Genomic DNA, 20,653 nt, shown 5'->3' with positions numbered 1-20,653 from the left:
AAAGCAACCGAAGAGATAAAACATTACAATTCCAATAAATAACGGCTATCTTCATGTGGTAGATGACAGTCATTTTTACAGAACAAAAAACAAAGTCCAGCTGTCGTTGCAGGCCATCTGAGACTCAAAAATATGGGCTACTCCAATCATGATAGAAAATATCAAAGTTTCTAGAATGATGCTGCTATCACAATGTAACTCTAACCCTAATACAACTTCTAAACATTTAAAGTGAATAGCAGGTAGTATAAGTACCAAATTTGGATAGAGGTAGGCACCAACACAGAAATGCACACTTGGCAATAGATGGTATTTGATGGGACCCAGATGGATCCTTGTCCTGAGTTCTTGAAGGAAAACAAGACAGTGCTTATGGTTGGAGGAACAGATTACATAATGCCTATTATCAACTCTTAGTCCCATCTGGCATTAATTATTTGACATTGACTATTTAACCATATTGTTCTTTAATTTCTCATTGGAAGAAATCATTTCATAGGGTTTCTGTAAGTACTAAAGTTACCAGTACTTGAAAAGCTCTTAGACTAGCTAGAATTTATTAAATTGACATGTAACAAATTGTAGCAATTCATTTATTTATTAGGTAATATTGAAAAATGTTGACTTAGAGAGCAGTTCTAAGATAATATGGATCAGGTACTTTGGGGTAAGGATGATGAGGTGAAGATTGACGGCAGGCTTTTTCTTGCTAAACATCTACTTAATTCAAGTATGACCACAAGGAAACCTCCCTGGCAGCCACTACTAAAATGGGTACGTTTAATTCCACAAATTTTAAGAAAAAACAAAAGATTCTAGAACATATACTCCCCTCATTTCCTTCTCACAACCAAGAAGCCATTCTGGCAATAAAGAAAATGATCCAAGAAACTAATATATCCAAACTGGGCGAGAAGACAATTTACAGGTTATCTGTATCTCTTCATTATCTAACTCTGGAAACAGGGAAATGAATTGCTAGGAGAAAACCACTGAAATGGAAGAATTGAACAGGCTTTCTCTTGCTATTGGGAATGAACACCCTAGGTAACCTTGCTAAATTAGGGAAAGAATGGAAAATGTAAAATATCCCCTATGCGGAGATACATTACAAACCTTTGAGTAGACACTCTGAAACCTGGACTAGAGCTTCCAACAACATTTCAGAAGGAGAGAGCCAGGTATTCTAACACAGGCTCTACTGCCTCAGATGAGCATCTCAGTCATGCCACAGAGTGACAAGAGCTGTTGAATGATTGGTCATCCCTTTAAATAGGCTATGCAGTATATTTAAATAAGTATGGATTAATTTCCTCTATAAATAGATGTATATGACAAATAGCATTTCAGAGTCTATCTCCTTCAGCATTATCCTCATGATAAGCTAAAAGGAAAGTACCCAAAGGAAGCAATTACATTAACTCTAGGAGGACTTAAGTACATATTTAATGCAGCTACACATGTGTGTGTGAGTGTGTGTGTGTGTGTGTGTGTGTGTGTGTGATGTCAACAACAACATTGCTCTGGATGGTTTGTGCTTTTGTTTTCTCACTATACCCAGTGACTGCCCCAAACTGGGGGCTGGGAGGGAGCGAGCATGAGTACATCCCAGTATTTGCACATTTGTGACAGGGTAGAGAAGTAAGTTCGATAAGACAGACAATTTTTGTGGGATTTTATGGTGATACTGAGGATCAAATCCAGGGCCTCACCATACTAATCAAGCACTTTACCTCTGAGGTATATTCCCAGCCCCTGTAGACTATTTTTAAGATCATAGGACTCAGGGAGGTAGAAGGTCAAAGTCTCAGCCATAAGGTAAATAATTTGAAAATTCAAGGTCATCATGAGGCTCTGTCTTCCAGAAGGTAAGCAGGGCATACCACTGATCCTGGAGTCTAGTACTTATCAGCCATGAACCTCCCATCCCACATGCACAATTCAGGGCTTCAAGAGGCCACAGGGAAACTTACTGTTCACAGGAGACTGAAGGCAAGGATTATCAGGAGTTTCAATATGGGTGTTATTATTTTATATCATGGTCTATAATGATTCAGCAAGAACTTCAGAAGACACCATGACAAGTCCAATCTATTTCTTTATCAACTCTGACATTGCCTTGCAACCCTTAGGCCCTGATGGAAGTGGCCTTTGTTCTCTGCTAGCACTTTCTTTGCTGGAAACCAAGAAAGCAGATGAAAGTTAGACTTCAGCAGAAGCCGCCAGTCTGAAGCAACATCTGAATGGTTAATCGTTCTCATGCTGATTTCTAACATGGAGCCTGGCTTTCCCTGCCCCTTATCAGGCCTTCTTCGTCAGGCCCAACCTGTGCATAAGAAGTGGGGAACTGAAGACCATTTTTGCTCCTGGGAATAAGATTCTCCTGATGAGAATGCTTTTTTATTATTTTTCCTTCTGCTCTTCCGAAAAGACCACAGCTCATCTCAGTGTTCCAAATACCAGCATCCTTGCTCTGCCTCATTATTCTCTGTCATTCTACATCAGCCTGCCCATTCAAGACCCAGCTTAGTTCAGGCCTCTTCTCAGCCTTGGAAGCAGATGGTCATGACTTCCTTACTTCCTACTTATAAAACTGTGGGCAAGTTACTAAACCTCTCTGACCTGGTTGTAAAACATGGGCTCACAGTGCTCACCTCGTAAGATCACTATGAGGATTGGATGAGAAAATGTGTGTGTGGTTCCTGTCATATTAGAAGTGCACACTAAATACTTTCTTTACCCTAACATGTGACTTTCTAATTACTCAGGTTAAGTACTCATTTCATCTTTTTTTTTGGGGGGTGGGGGGTGGTGAGGATGTAACAGGTGTTAAATTCAGAGGCACTCAACCACTGAGCCACATCACCAGCCCATTTTTTTGTATTTTATTTAGAGACAGGGTCTCACTGAGTTTCTTAGTGCCTCACCATTGCTAAGTCTGGCTTTGAACTCACAATCCTCCTGTCTCAGTCTCGGGAGCCACCATTTCATCTCTTTTTAAAGACGAAACCTGCAGGTGAGCAAGAGTTTTAGATCTCTAAAATATTTTTTAAAGTTGTCAGATTTTTTTATTAGGCCAAGGTACAGTATGTTACTCTTTTATTAGTATTATCATCATTATATTAAAATAATATTAAAAGCTACCATTTAATGAGCACTTTTATTATTCCACTATTATTTCAACAGCTTTGTGGTAGGTATTTTGGTTATTTGTTGAAATTACCCCAAAACACTTAGCAGTTTCAAACAGCAACTAATTGAATGTGCCTCATGCATTTGTAAGTAAGGAATAGAACTCAGTAGTGCAATTCTTCTGCTCCGTATGGCATCAGCTTGGAGTATTTGGGGTCATTTGGGGCACTCAGCTTGTCTGCAGGCTTATTGGAAATAGACAGGATGGTTTCATTCACCTGGCACTTTGGCAGGAATAGTGGGAGAATGCAGCTGGGATAGTCAGTGGGAACATGGCCACATGGCCTCTCCAGTGTCCTGGCTGCAGCACAGTCACATTCTTCTAGAAACCACTAGGGACTCCCAGCAAGCCAGAAGTAGAAGCTGTCAGTTCCTCATGGTCTGTGTCCAGAAACTGGCACGATGCCATTTTTGTTATCTTCTATCAAAGTTATTACAGAGCCCCCTCAACGCCAGACACTCCATCTCTTGATGGAAAGAGTATTAAAGAATTTGTGTTCCCATTTAAGTCACAAGTAGGGATTACTATTGTCATTTTGCAAATACAACCCAAAATTCATAGTAGCTTGGTGGTCCCAGATCACACATCTAGAATGATTCTAAAATGTCTAGCTCTTTAGGTCTGTTCTCAAGGCTTAGCTAGTCATCTTCCTTCCTTAGTCCCCTCATATTCTCTCTCTCTCTCTCTCTCTCTCTCTCTCTCTCTCTCTCTCTTTCACACACACACACACACACACACACACACACACAGCAGCGGAGCTGGAAATGAACGCTTTTTCAAGCAGTTCTGTTACCTTCGTGGAGAAGTGCCGTGGGAATTGTAATGGCAATCAGTTTCCCGCTGCAATTGGAAAGTTGGTTAATGTATTGGCACTAATACAGCACCTCTTCCCATCACAGCAGAATTGGCTGTTACTGTTATAGTTGGATTATGGCCACTTCTCCCTCCTTTGCAAAATTTAAGTCTGTGATGTTCTCGTCAAGGGAAATGATGATGGAGTTACTGCAGACTGGTGATTAAATTTGCTCCGCAACAATCCGCAAATAACCTACACATTCCATTTGCTGGCTTTGATTTGGTTTCTACCTTGTACAAAGGGCTGACTTCCAGGTAATGCAGTGGAAAATAGGGTGGGGTGTATGCAGGGGGCATGCGGCTTGAGATGGGAGGAAAAGTCTGTGTCAGATTGGTCTCTGAACTTCAAATAGCAGGTGATAAGCAGACGGACATCTCTGGAAACAATAAAAAAATAAATTAAACTGGTCATCCTCTAGCTTGCTTTTTCCCTCTGCCTGTGGTTGGTGAGCTGGGACACTCATTTCTACTTTGTAAGGTCTCACCGTGGAATCCAGTCTCTGCTTTCCCTCATTTCAAGTAATTCTGATGGACGGAGGAGAGGATTCAGGATGCTATTATTCTTGGATAACAAAATTCCATGGCTTTCATTATAACAGTCCTCCTCAACTTTTGTTCTCTCACTGCAAAGAGGTCCCAAACTCTGCTGAAATCCACACTCTTGCTATAAATGCCACCAAATGGTTACCTGGTGATGAGACAGAGAGAGAAAGAACAAATGAGAGCTAAACTGTTAGAAGAGGAAACTGATGCCAGGCAAAATGTACCCACAGAGAATTTCTGCCAATTAGCACAAGTTTGATTCTTTTCGAAAAATAAGAACTGTGAAAAAAGAAACAAGGACTACATGATGTCCCTCCACAATCTCAAATTATATTGGTCTTTTCAGCTATGTTGTCCTTTTGTGATTCTATGTTGTTTCAAGGATAATAATGGAGGGGAATATTTTTTTTCTTTTTTAAAAACGTGGAACCATTTTGTTTCACAACATAAAATTCATCTACTTTTAAGTCAACAATTTAATAATTTTTAATAAATCTACAGAGTTATGCAGCTATCACCACAACATAATTTCAAAGCATTTTTTATCCTCCCAAAAGAGACCTCATGTCCCCTTCTGGTCACTGAGCCTTCAGACCACCAGCCTCAGGCAATGGCAAATCTACTTAATTTCTCTCCAGAAATAATATTTCTAAACATTTCATATAAACAGGGTCATGTGATATAATAGATATTAAATATAAATGGGATATATGTGAGCTCTTGTGTTTGGTTTCTGACTTAACTTGTTTTTTAGGTTCAACAATATCAGCATGTACCTATATTTCATGCCTTTTTATTTGCAGTGGCTTTCGGTTTTATAGGCACACCACATCTTACTTATCCATTCAGATCCTTGAGTCATTGCTACTTTTTAGCTATTCTGAACAATGTTGCTATGAAAATTCACGGACTTGCAAGTTTTGTGTACAGGTGCATGCACTTTTGTTTCCCTTGGGTGGACACCTTGGAATTGAATTGCTGGGTCATATCAAATACCTGTATTTAAAATATTAAGAAACTGCCTATTTTCCAAAGGGGATGCACCATTTTACCTTTTAATCTGCAGCAGATTTTTCTACATCCTCACTAATAACTGCTACTGTCTGACTTTTATTATTATTATTAATAGTAGTAGTATTAGCAGTATAGCCATGCTATCATCTGTGAAATACCATCTTATGAGGTGAACATTCTTAGGATTCTCAGATAAATTATTTTAAGATTATTGCCATTAACAAGAAAGACAAAAATTCCCCACATTTTAGTAAAACAATTGTCTCTTTACTAGGCACCTAGAAACTCAAAGTGGAATTTTACAAAGTTTGAGGAATATTTCTAGTTATTTTGGCAAATAGACTCAATCATCTCACAGACATGCTTATTAATAGATGGGATTCTATTTCTAATGTTACTGGGGAATGTTAAACTAGTAACCTTTGTCCATCTCTGAAACATGCTTCCTGTGTATAGGAGATGTTTTGATAAAAAAAGGCTTATCCACAGCCACATCAATGTTTATAGCAGCACAATTCACAATAGCTAAACTGTAGAGCCAACCTGGATGCCCTTCAGTGGATGAATGGATAAAAAGAAATGGCATATATACACAATGGAATTTTACTCAGCAATAAAAGAGAATAAAATCATGGCATTTGCAGGTACATGGATGGTGTTCGAGAAGATAATGCTAAGTGAAGTTAGCCAACCCCCAAAAAACAAATGCCAAATGTTATCTCTGATATAAGGAGACTGACTCATAGTGGGGTAGGAAGGGGAGCCATGGGAAGAATAGATGAATTCTAGATAGGGATAAGGGGTGGGAGGGAAAGGGAGGGGGCAGGTAATTAGCAAAGATGGTGGAATGTGATGGACATCATTATCCAAAGTACATTTATGAAGACATGAATTGATGTGAACATACTTTATATACAGAGATATGAAAAATTGTTCTATATGTGTAATAAGAATTGTGATGCATTCCGCTGTCATGTATTTAAAAAATAAAACCAATAAAAAAAACACTGAAAAAAAATGCTTATCCACTACCACCTCCTACTCAATGTGCATACTCCCCTTGTGTTATTTTCTCACATTTTATAAAACTCTGATTTCCATTTCAGGTAACCAGTGGTCATTCAGAAAATATTTTAAAAGGCTAAAGAAATGCTACAAGATGACACCCAAAGTAGAGGCCTAATAAATAAGAAGTAGCATCCTCTTAATAGTAAGTCATTAGTTAGGAAATTGGAGAAGACAGGTGAAGTTGGCAAGCAAAAAGCAGAGAGGAATGATGCTTTTTGAATAGATTGCACAGAGGCTTAAATTTCATCCACTGACCTCACATTCCCTATATAGAAACAAAAGCTCATTCTTGGTAAATGCACAGGAGGAAAACTGGGGGTGATGTAAGAGTCTTATTATCAGTAATACTTATCCACATGAATATTTATATGCATCCCATGAATTCAAGGTGTTCAAATGTCCCAGTAAGCCTGGAACTGAGGGATTTCCACAATCCAGGACCTAAAGTGCTAAAACCAAGACAATTCCAGACAAATTGGTATGGTTGGTCACCCTACTTAGCAAATGTGGAGCTCTGTGAGGATGACAGATGAGACATTTGGTAGAAAAGTCTACTATTGATCTGGGAATCAGGATATTCTTTTTTCTTTCTTTTTGTTTTTTTGTTTTCATTTTCATTATCTTAGTAATTGGCTCTGACTTAAGGAGTGGCTTGACCTTTCTGAACTATAGGTTAGGAAATAGGAAATCTCAGAGATCTTTTCCAGCTCTAATATTCTAAAATTATTAAGGTGAGCATACACATCTAAAAATATAGATGCATACAAAGAATAAACATGACTGTTTTCTTCTGCTGATCTACAACCCATAGCCAATAGATTTGGGAGGAGGAATGTGACTTTCAAACCAAGAATTTTGGCACTATTGACACTTGAAAGATATTCATTAATAAATTGTTGATTATTTCCCAGGGTTATTTCCAACTCTTAAAACCCTATAAGCATGAATAATAGTATGCTATTAAAATATCAAATACAAACTTTTTTATTTCAGAATTGCTCAAAAATCACAAATTCTAATCCTGAGAGGCTAAAACTTTTCTCATGTGATTCAAGACACCCTGTGTCTTTAATTTTAGAACTTATCACAATATTTTATCATAGTACCTGACACATGATAGGAACCTAATAAATGTTTGTTGAATTCAAACAACAAATGAATTAATGCTTCTATTTTAGAGTTACTGTATTTTGAAGGCTGAGGAACCTCTTATGTCTGTTTTCCCACCTTTTCATTTTAAAAAAGATTAGGGTAATATCAATACAGGCTTTATAAGTACTAAGTGAAAAAATATATATAAAAATATTTTTTAGGGCTGGGGTTGTAGCTCAGTGGTACAACGTTTGCCTTGCACACACAAGGCACTGGTTTGGTTCTGAAATAAATAAAAATAAATAAATAGAATAAAAATAAATAAATAGAATAAAGATATTGTGTCTATGTACGACTAAAAATAATTTAAAAAATATTTTGTAAATTACAATGTAATTGTAAATTACAATGAAACTTATTCATGTATCTTAGTAAAAAAGAGAAAGACATCCTAGTTAATAGGCACTGGGTAAAATAATCATTGAAGACTCAGTGAATTTAATGGGAATTCAGTGGAGCTCTGAATTTCCATTCTGAAAAGCATAGACATTTTTAAGTGTTTATATACATCTCTGATTATTTGAATTTATATAAGTGCAAATGTAAAATTAAAAATAAAATTTGTATGTAGCTTAATTCCATCTAAACCCAGAAATGTAAGGCATAAAATGCAGTTAATTCAAAACCGCAATCAGCACAATTAAAAACAAGCAAACCCACAGAGCAGAAATGAACATACAACAAGCCTCACCCCCCCCCCCACCACCACCTAGCAACTGCTTAGGGGGAATTTGATTCAAATAGGAAAAAAAAAAAATCATGGGATTGTTTTCTACTTTGTAAGGCACATGGCATTTATTTTGTTATGGAACCAGGATTTCTCAACCTCTGCACTATTGACATTTGGGCTGGATAGTTTGTTGTGAGGGGGCTGCCTGTGCATGATAGGATGTTTTCAACATCCCTGGCCTCTACCATTAGATGCCAGTTATGATTACATTCAATCCCCCATTTTGTGACAATAACTACGGAAGTCTGCAGACATTGCCAAGTGTCCCCCAGGGGACAAAATCACCTCTGTTCAGAATGACTGATTTAACCTGAGGGTGTATGAACCAGCTGGAAGAAATACAATAAATAAGACATTGAGATACTTACATAAAATTTCCATTGCAATCTTTCTATAATAATTTACACACTTATCTGCAATTATTACTCATCACATAAGGTCATTTTTGTCCTTGAATGAAACTGAGATTCTCTGCCTACCCTACCCCTTTACCTCGAAAGTAAAGTTGTTTTCTTGACCCTTGCTCTCTCTTGTAGTTCAAATGCAGCTTTGTTTACCAAAGTCACATTTGGAAAGTCATCCATCTGTAACAAGCAGTCGGGCCTTTTGTTAATGCTTGCTATTTCAAAAGGTTTAGCTTGTCAAATCTTAAAAACTTCTTTGATGTTGAAATGCCCTATATTAGGTATTAGTTTTATCCATTCCAATGAAGCTTCTACCAACAAAGTAGCACTTCCTTGCAATAAATGAAAGATATACATTTCTATTTTCAATATTTTAATAAAATACATCATGAAAAACTGAGTTTCTTGAAAGAAATAAGAATTAGAGGAAGGCAACATTTCCTGAAACATTATAAAGATTTGTAGCTTTTTGTCCTCCAAGAAACCCTCTCATTTCTCTGCATAATTGGTTAATATCCACCTTCATTGAGAAGATCATTGAAATAATGATAGAAAAAGGAAAAAAGTATTAAGTGCTATCTATAGTATTGCATAACTTCACATTTACATAGCCAACTACTTGCTAGATAAAATATTTTAGTGTCTAAAACACAAGGCAGCCAAAGAGGAACTGATTCTCTGTTCCCAAAAAACCTTTCCTGAATTATTTATCTCAGTGAATATACCCCTTATTTTCACTCAAGCTGGAGATCTCAAAATTGTACAAACTCAATGGGTTTCTTAAACCTATCTTAGTCTTTCCCTTAAACTTCCAAGATCTTCATTTAAGACTCATATTTAATTTCTATAATATCAAAAAAATTAATAGTGTCCTGTTAGGAGCTAAGTCATGTAATGCCCAACTTTCCCCCAGAACCTAAGACTGTGACTGTATTTGAAGATAAAGCTACTAAAGAAGCAAGTAAGTTAAATTGAGTCCAATAAAGTGAGCCCTAATCTAATACTTCTGGTAAATACCTAGGAAAAAATATTGTGACACCAAATTAGAATGGTCTTCTTAGTTACAAAATATAAGGAAAGCCATGTTAATGAATGAGTTTAATCCATAGCTAAAAGGATTAATATCCATAGACAAAGGAAATATAAAAATTAGGAATGCTATTTCTTGGGCCAGATACACTCATACATACTTTGATTCTTTGATCATACTGAAATGGAAATTTCAATACATCAAGGAAAAATGACCAATCAAAATGGCTTTTACATGCCACATTGCATCTTTCTTCCAAAGGAGACTTTCTCCTGACATCCAAGCAAACCAAAAATCCTGGTATAATGTAGCTCACTTGACCTGGGGTCTGAAAAAGAAAGAGGTGGCAGGTGTTAAGATGACAGGCTTGCTGGGTGTAACAGGAGGCTGCTTCAGAGGGAAGAGGCCATTTAAACTTGTTTTATTACCTCTCCTGGGACATGAACTGAAACATCCTGTCATAAAATTATTACTTCATTTGGGGATCTGGCAGAAAAAAAAATACATTTGAAAATGAAAGCTTTCATAGAAATTTCATACACAAAACATATTCTTTTGTCTTGTTCCATTCTGTATAAATTATCTTCTTGGAAAGAATCTCATACATCTTAGAGAAACCTGCTTAATACTCCTTTTGCTATTTTCATATTCTTCAGAAAAATGAAGAGAGAGATCTTGCATGGTGATGTTAAAAAACTTCCTGAACAAGAGAATCCTCTAAATTTCTTCAAGTTTCGTCTCCCACATAAACACTGAATGCAGCTACGCAAGGTAAAGAGGATAGTGCTTCAATATGGAACTGTGTGTTTCTATTGCTTCATTCCAATCTTTCTGTTCACTACGGAAACAGCAATAGCCTTCACGGACATTACCCTCTGAGGGAGGACAGATACTACTCAGAACCAAAAGTCAGTTCAATTCCTGAACATATTTCTTAAAACCATAGCAGATAAAGTCTGAAGGGCCCATGTTTCAGATAGATAAGAACTGGGCTTTATTAAGAGAAAAGAAGGGCTGATGGCTTCTCAGAATTTCCCAAGATAGTTTTAAACATCAATAACCAAACATAGAGAAAATTGCATGATGAATGGAGTAATTATCCCTCCACCCCAAAAGGAAATACAGTGTTTCCCCTTATCCATTGCATTGCTTTCCGTAAGTTTCAGTACCCTACACTGAACCATAGCCCAAAAATATTACATGAAAATTTTTAGAAATAAGTAAGTCATAAATTTAAAATAACTAAAATTAATTTTAAATTAACAATTATTAGTTTTCTATTTTATTATTAATTATTGCTATCAATTTCCTACTGTGTTAAATTTATAAATAAAACTTTATCATAAATATGTATGTGTAGGATAAAACACTGTACCTACAGTTTCAGGAGTTCACTGCAATTCGGTATTACCCACAGTTTTAGGTATCTACCGTTAGTCTTGAAACATGTGAGCTCTAGATAATGATTCAACCCATAAGCAAAAAAGAAGACTCAGGTGGGGAGCCTGGCATGAACGGGCTGGTGGTCATCCTAAGATCCACCTACCAACTCCATATGTATACTCTTTTTAGGCACATAAGCAAAGGGTGGCAGAGTAAGAGAGAGTCCACTGAGGGTTTGGGAAGTTCACAGGGCAGTGAAGTTAGTGTTGTGATTCCTGGAGCTAACCCCAAGCAGGCATCATGCTTCTGAGATGTGCATAGGGCTGGGAGCACCTAATGCACAGGGAGATATTGGTCATGACTGAGGGAATCATTCCAGCAGGTTAGCTTGAAGGGATGTTCCACAATGCCCCCTTGTAACCCAGAGATACAAAGGACAGAAGCCAAGAATCTTGAAACCTCCAAAGGGCTGATAATTAAGGTATGCTTAATAAAAGTCATCGACTTTTAAGGGAAGCTTAACAGAGAGCTATAGTGTTCTTTTCATAAGGATCCTACTTCCTGGCCCAACGTAGATCTCAATTTTGCTTCTGCTTTCCCTCTACTCGGAAATCCATTATTGGGGCTGAAAGTAATCTGAAAATCTAACCACAGAATATCATTGCACTCAGTTCTCTGAACTCAAGATGAAAAAAAAAAATCAATGTTCAATGACCTCAAAAACTTCCAGCAGCCACACACCCACCAGAATGACAAAAGTTTTTTTTTAAAAAAAAAAAAAGGAAAGAAAAGAAAAGAAGCCAAGGTTGGTAGGGATGGAAAGCAACAGGAGCATTTACCACTGACAGGAGAGGAAGTAGCCAACACTTTACATATGTTTACTTTTTTTTTTTTTTTTTTTGGTGCCTGGGATTTAACCCAAGGGCATTTAACCTGAGCTACATTCCCAGCCTCCCCACCTTTTTGATAGTTATTTTTTATAATTTATTTTATTTTATTTTTTAGCCAGAGTCTCACTAGGTTGCTTACAGCCTCTCTAAGTTCCTGAGGCTGGCATCAGACCTGCAATCCTCCTGCCTCAACCTCCTGAGCGGCTGGGATTACACGCATGCTCCACGGCACCTGGCTGTTTGCCTTATTTGCTCAAAATGAACTTATCTATGTTCTATGTCCCAAAAACTCCATTCCTATATATGTCTGTAACCCACAGAAATATTACATATATGTCTCATTAAGTGATCTATACAAGACTGCCCAGACTTGTGTACTTGTTGTAAGAAAACAAAAATTCCATCAAAAACGCATAAAATGTATAGTCACACAATGGAAAAAACACACTATAAGGAGGATGAGTAAATTGAAATGAAATACAGTAATTATAGGTGCATTTTATGAACACAACATTGAATGTGGGATGCCAAACTCAAAGGCATACACACCAAATAATTCCATATTTGCAAAGTGCACAAAGAACAATGAATCTAGAAGACAGAAGAGTGATTCCCCTTGACAGACAGTCTAGGCTGGAAGGAGGTATGAGAGAGACATACAGATTATTTTTTTTTATCTTAGGGCTTTTAAACAGGTGTGTGTTCAGTTTTGAAAAATGTGGTGAGTTGTACATTTATGATATGCATATTTTTCCGTTGTATTATGTAATGCTCATTATTGTATTGTGTGTTTTGTTCTTAGAGTAGCATATATTCCAGTGAGAAGTTTATAAAAATTAAAATTAAAAAAAAAACACATAGAAATTAAAGTACAAACCCAGATCTATTTCTATCATGTATTAATGCAGAAACTGAGTTTGCTTTTCCCTAAGATTTCCACAGCTTCCAACTAAAACTGTCAAAAGTTCTCTGCAGCCAACCACATGAATATACAAAGGTTCTTGGAAGCAAAAATAGGTAAGAAATGTCAGAGTACTCACATGGCACTTCCTACCTTCCCCTTTTACTGACTAAAAAGAACTTTGAGAACCCCAAACTGAAATATCCCCTTTCCATCTTACAAGCTGTAAAAATCACAATCTTAAAAAGCATCATTTCAAAGAGAGACAGGCGCACCAGCAGGTGCTATTTCTAATTCCTCACGGCTACCTTCTGTGCAGAGTACTGAGGGATAAAAGCAGTGATGAGAGCATTCTTCCTACCATTTCATATTCATGGAATTTGTTGTTACTTAACTTTTCACAAATCATTAGGCTGAAGTACCTCTCCATTTTCCCCCCAAATAGTGTCATTTGACCTGGTATCCAGCTTAATACAGCCTCCGCTTTTGAATAGATTTCTTCACAAGTGGCAATCTCTAATAGGGTCATGTCGAGAGGCAGCCCTACTGCCTGCTACCTATTGCACGTTAGTGTGATGAGGGTAATTTCAAATGGCATTCAATCAAAAAATCTGAAAGTTTTATTAGTCAGGTTGGGGGCTTTTTCATGTTCAGATGAGGCTCACTGCAGCTCAACTTAGACATTTCCAACTAAGATTTCAGGGGATGGAATGCTTTAAACTGCACGTACTCAATAGCCCACATCGCCTTGCAGACCAGATAGTTGGTTGGGTTTTTAGAACATCGAATGCAAATTCCTTGCCTTCATCCAAATAAGTAGAAGGGATCACCTGTCATTCAATCATCAGTATGGATGAACCGTAAATGTATGAGATAGATTCTGTGTTAAATCATGAAGTTTTAAAACAGAACAAATCAAAACAAAACTTCCCCTGGACTGCTATTTAAAAAAAAAAATATGTACTCATATTTAGTTACTGCAGATCCCCATTTCGGGAGCTGTTTGTGTTAGAAATGAGTTGTTGAAAGACATTGTGGGCTGGGGTAGAATTGCTTGCCTTTGCCAATCTTCTGGCAGTTAAAAAAGATTTGGGGGTAGAACTCAGGCCTATTTCAAAAACAGGATGAGATAAATAAGCCAGGATGTCATGATTTGGGTGAGGAACATTGATGGCACTGATATTTGTCCTGCCTGAAGACAATGAAGCTCAAACAAGTGACAGTTATCATGTATCAAGAAATTCCAGGCCAGGAGAAGTCCAGACAAAAGCAAAAATGGTATGAAATTGGGATTATTCCATTGTTCTGGAATTGGGCATTTTGCAGGACAGAATCCTCAGCTACGTGTGAGTCATTCTGAACTAAGTAGAATAAGATCATTAAGGTTTAGAATCTTCGTATGTTCACCACTGTTGTGGACAAATAAACAGCCAGGTTGAGAAGCCTCACAAGGACTCAGATTTCCAGAGATCTTACTTCTACAACATCAATTTCTTTATAGGAAGGAGGAAGAAATTATAGTGGCATCAAACAACCCCCAATGCCATGTTCACCTCTACTGGGTTCCTACAATAGTTTTTATGTTCCTTGAATATGCTACCAATTTTTTTCTCCTTTCTCATGTGCTAAGATGTGCCTCATTTCAAAGTTAGACTTTATTTTTCAAACATTAAAAAAATTGTTTTACTTGTTATTTTTACTATAAATAATATCAGATGAAATTTTTAAAAGTGGAGTAAGAAAAAGAGGAGAGATTTTTTTTCTATTTCCAACAAACAAAATAGTTTCCATGTTTCTGCCTCTCCATACTTCTTTCATATGCATATATAATTTTATGCTACAGTAATATATAGATTGCATAAAAATTCATGCAATATTCAGGAGAATATCTAAGGACACTGCTAGACTGTGTAATAATATAGAAGCTTAACTCTGAAATCTCAACAACAGCCTCTAAATTTAGTAGACTTGGTTTTATAATACATTGGAACTTTTTTTCTTCAATGAGCCTATAGTCATTGACTATTACTCTAAATCAAAAATGAACCTTTTCTCTTGTTGAAATTCAGGAAGGAGGTAGACTTTTGGAAAAAAAAAAAAAGGAAGCTCTAAAAAGCAAGACCAAAATGTAGATGCTAGCAGGTTTTCCCTCTATTCACCCTGCCTTACTTTCCTTCTTTCCATGCAGGAGAATAATACTAGCCCAGGAATAGTCAGTTTTCCTTCCTGGAGGATTTATTCATTCCTGAGTTCTGAACACTTACTGCTGTGGAGTGCCTGCTCTGCTGATACTATTTTCCTCTCCCCAGCCTACCTTTGCTGCAAAGCCAAAAATCACACAAAAATTTGAAATGGTGAGGCTTAAGAGGGAAGGAATGAAAGAATGAGGAGGCTGATCAGTAATGATCAGTCCTAAGAGACTCCAGCCTGGAATCTTTTGAGTCCTAAGAATATCTTTCTTTAGGTTCAAGAATAAAATTATATTCGTTTATTCAACTAGGTCTTTAATGGAAAGGGAGTATGTATCCTCAAATAACTAGACCGAGACAGCAGCTCATTTTCTAGCTCGTGTTTTTTAATTGAAAATTATTATTAGTATCAGTTGATTTACTTTTACTGTTCATAACCAACATCATGAAAAGGTTCAGATTTGAACAGTTAATGTTAATAATTAGAGGACAGCTTCAGGTTTTTTTTAAAGTTGCTGGCATTCTAATAAATGAGTAGTGATTTTGTGGAATACTGGAGTCTCACTGTTGTTTGTTTAATAGACCATGCATCTATTTTGTTTTACTGTTTATGCAGAACATTTTGACTTTCAGTGAAGAGATTTTCACAAATGCTATTAAAAATACTTTGTAAGGAGAGTTTATTGGAGCTGCCAAACCAAAATTTTTCTTGGAGAATCAGTTAAGTATGCCTTAAAATTAAAATGTATTAACATCATTCCAAGCATAGCAATAACTCTGGATGAAAATCCCTTAATAAGATGAACTTTAAAATAATGAAGCCAGTTGTATCATGGAAATAAAGGTATTTATTGATAAAGGTATTTATTGATACTTTGATCAAAATATCATTTTTTTCAAAATCGTAAGTCAAGACTTAAATAACTCCAAGTTCAAACCTTAATTTTAGCATATCCCTGTGTTAAGAATGTTTCCTCAGTAAAACGTGCTCCAAGTTCTGAGATACCTGAGATCCAGCGCTTTATAGTAGAGGATAGGAAAGGCAGCAGAACACAACAGACACTAGTATGGCAATATGTAAATCAATGGATGTGTAACTGATGTAATTCTGCAATCTGTATATGGGGTAAAAATGGGAGTTCATAACCCACTTGAATCAAAGTGTGAAATATGATATATCAAGAAATTTGTAATGTTTTGAACAACCAACAATAAAAAATTAAAAAAAAAAAAAAGCGGTCCTGTCATGGACAGATGCCATATGATTTTCAGAGTATCACATAAAAGGAAAGATGATGGTGGCTCTTGGGGGAAGTCCATCAGACAGTCATCCCTGGGCATTAGTGTTCCTCTCTCTTCCTAAACTGTATTCAAACACATTTTTTTTTTACAAATTCATGGCGATGTTCCTCAAAGCACAACCACATGCTCTTCTTCAAAGCACAAGTACATGCTCACAAATATCATTATTTACATTTTCTGTTACAATGTAAAGACTTTGTAAGTGCTAAGCAGCTAGAAATTCATTCTGTGTCTTCACATTTTCTTTTTTTAAAGCTAAGAAGTAGATATGATGAAATCTTGAGGTTCATTGATTGTGTTGAGACATTGGAAAATAACATGTCAGAAATGGGTTTGCCTAACACCTCGTTTTTATTCTGCCAATATGTGTGCTACCATCAGGGGATTTCAATTATTTCAGTGTTGGGTTGCATTTCTCCCCTGGGTTGGCCTGTGAATCCTCATGTCCTTGCCCCATCTCAGGCCTGCAATAAAAGAGAACTGACCCCATCCCCCTTCTATGGGGCATCAAATGATTTTTTCATATTTTACCATAGTAAATCTCCAAAATAACCCCATAAAGTAGAAATTATGATCCTTATAAGTGAATTAATTGAGGTTAAAGTGTAGAACAATCTAATGTGATAAAAATTACTGGGAAAGAATTCGAATATTGATTTTTCCTAATTCCAAAAGCTGTGCTCCTTCCTCAGACTATGGAAAGAGGGGTGATAGTTTTCCTTTCCTGGAGGAGTATATATGACACGCTCAGAACTACTCATGGAGTATCTCACACTATAGAAAAATTTCACAACAAGATGGTTCCATATTTGCTTTTGTGGCTTCAAGCTTTGGGATTCATTCATTCTCATTAGGAGCAAAGGTCTGTGTAGACTGGTGTGAGTATTTGAGACCAATACAACAAAATATATATTCTTCCCTTCTAAATGGAGGATTAAAATATAGTACTGTATTTGTTGCCCTGTTATGTACTTTGCTAATTGCCTACGCATTGTGCATCTTCTTCACTTTCTAACCAAACCCCGGTTTTCTTCATTTAACAATATCTCCTTAGTTTTGCCTCAGAAGATATGGAATCATCCCACTTAAGGAATAGTAATTATTGGTTATTCCACCCTTTGCCAAGGACTGGTAAAGGAATGTTCAGAAAAAACAACGAAGGCCATTAAAACTGCCCTGTTAAAGTATTTCCCACTTTATAAGAAAAAGTAGAAAAATGAGGGAAACACAAATAGTCCCTCCTATTGCATACTTACCTAGAAATTGACAGCAGACTTTGGACGCATTTGATATTTTTAGCTAATTATAATTATGTGATGGGGGTGAGACAGAGAGAAAGAGAAAGAGAGAGAAATTTGGATTATTTATCAGTAAGAATCAATCATTCTCTAAGTGCTTTTCTTCCAAAGACAGTTTCTTTGAATTAACAGCCTGCATGATGTTCTCTAGAGGAAAATTACACTCCCCTGAAAAATTAAAAGCCTTATTTTTTATTTCACGAATGATAAGTCTTCTGCTGGAATCCACACTCTCCCCATCTGCTGGCTTTATGGTCCTACATTAAGGCTCCAGTGCTGTGTAGTTATAGAAACTGACTCCACACAGACTTTCACTGAATGTGTTACTGAGGTGAACTTACTGCCTTTCAAAGCTTCACATAAGGTTCCCAATGCCTCTTAGGGCTAAGTATTTGTTATAAGCCAAACAGAAATCCGAAACAGAAATGGTTGTCTGCTTCAGTGAGAATTTGTGATTATTAGTTATAGTCCAGGATTTGGAGCTGGGCCAGAGGAATCAAAACAGAAGATACTCAGGATAGAAACTTGAGATAGGAGAGGGGAAACCAATCCTGGGGTCAAGAGAATAGGAGATCCCTTCAGAAAAATCAGCAGAGTTTGTCAATATGGAGGCAGAAAACAGCATAGTACAACTGAAAAGTACTGTGGCACTGAGCTTCAAATGATCTAAGTCAAAGTCCCAAGGTCTGCTATCCACATAAATACATCCAAATAATTCTCACTTGGTCCTCATAAATATCCCATGAGATTAGTAGAATTAATCTTCCATTTACTGGCTTTGGAACTTGTGTAGATTAATTTTTCTGACCCTCAGTTTTAGCAAATATTAATTAGGTTTATCAGTATTTAGCAGGAATCATGTAAGGTCTAGATGGTCATCCATCCTGCTCAAGGTCACGTTCATCTCTATCCTTCCCCCTGTTTATATATCATTGAATTTGTACCTATGACATCTACAATTGCATTTGTCATCTGGATCAAGACTTCCATGCTTTACAAGCCACCACTCATTGGCAGCTCCTAAGCCTCAAAATTAGACATAGCAATAACAACACCATAGACTACATTCCTATTTGTTTTAGTTAGAAAAATGCATGATTTTTCATTTGGTTATCATGAAAATCCCATGAGATTAGTAGAATTAAGATTTCCATTGTTTAGATGATGATATTGAGACAGAGTATTTAAGCAATTTCCCTAAAGCCACTAAGCTAGGAAATGTCAGCACAGTACACATACTTAGTCTGCTTGACCAAAATAACATGTTTTTCACCATAGCTTGGAAGTCAAAGAGAACCATCTTGGGAGCAGGTTTTGTAGGGCATACCCCTGGTTCCCTGCCTTAATTTGCTGCACCTGGCTAGTGCACCCTTCCTCCCTGCTATTGGGAGGGTTGGCTTCAAGAACTCACAAACTTGATTGGGACTATTACCATCAGAGTGAACTTCCTTTCTTGAAAATACTCTTGTGAGGTTAAACCTTCTTCCCCAGGGGCAATTGGCAGCCCAGGAGCAATAGATTCTAGGGGTACAAATTCCTACTACCCTGCTTCAAAATAGAATCACTCATGCTGTCCCTTATACTCAAGAGGTCCCTGTGCATCCAACTGAGGCTAAATTAAACCAAACACACATCTTTACCTAGCTTCTTCCCCTCTTTTTCTTTTTTTGGCTCACTCCCTCCCAGGTTTCTCTCAAGAATGCATCTTCATAAGCCAATTGCACAAGTAACTGTCTTGGTATCTGCTTCAAATGAACCCAACCCAAAGCAAGAACAGGTTCTGCCTTCAAGATACCTGAGATTATATCCTGGTACCATTGCTTAGCAACTGTGTGAATTTGGCAAAATCATATGACTAAGCCTCTGTTCCTCAATTTCAAATACATAGATATATAGTACTTACACTATGTACATTAATACTAACACATTTTATTAGTTTTTGTTATCGTAATGGAATGCCTGAGGCAGGCTAGCTTTATTTAGAAAATAGATTTATTTGGCTTATAGTTTGGAAGAGTTAGGGGCATGGTATCAGCATCAGATCATTTTTCTGGTGACAGCCTTCTTCCTAGCCAATTCACTAGGCAGCACATGGCAAGAGACAGGAGATGGCATGTCTATATCTGTGTCTGGTCTCTGTCCCTCTTCTTATGAAGCCACCAGGATTCAAACATAGGGGCTCCACCCAAATAACCCTATCTAAACCTAATCACTTTCCAAAAGTCCAATTTCTAAATACCATAGTTGGATTAAGTTTTCCCTCACTTGATACCATTAACATATTACTTTAGGGACTAAATTCCTGAATGAGTTTGAGGGGACAAGCCATATTCAAACCATAACAATTTAATAAGATTAGTGAAAATTTAAACTCTGGTAATCATTGGAGTTTCTCTAATCATCTTGCAAAAAAAAATGTAAGCATTTAATAAGTGTTTCCTGGTGTTTACTATTATTATCATGATCATTATTATAATTCCCACAGCATCTACAACCCACACCAGTCCTCTGAAGAGACAATTTCCCCAGCTGGGAAAACCAGGCTGCTGGCTGCTCAAAAACCAATTCACAGAAATGCAGTATAGGCAGAGATGGCAGCCAGGGGACTGCAATAAAATGGGGATAAACAGATTTATGCACCTCAAGAAACATCTAGATTTCCTGATTCTGCTCATTCAAATCAATTTAGTCGACATTTATG

The sequence above is a fragment of the Marmota monax genome, unplaced genomic scaffold (genome assembly GCF_021218885.2).
Source record: "Marmota monax isolate L192 unplaced genomic scaffold, Marmota_monax_Labrador192_F-V1.1 WCK01_AAM20220418_F8-fsc00172, whole genome shotgun sequence".
Taxonomy (NCBI): domain Eukaryota; kingdom Metazoa; phylum Chordata; class Mammalia; order Rodentia; family Sciuridae; genus Marmota; species Marmota monax.
Note: the sequence above shows the minus strand (reverse complement) of the source record.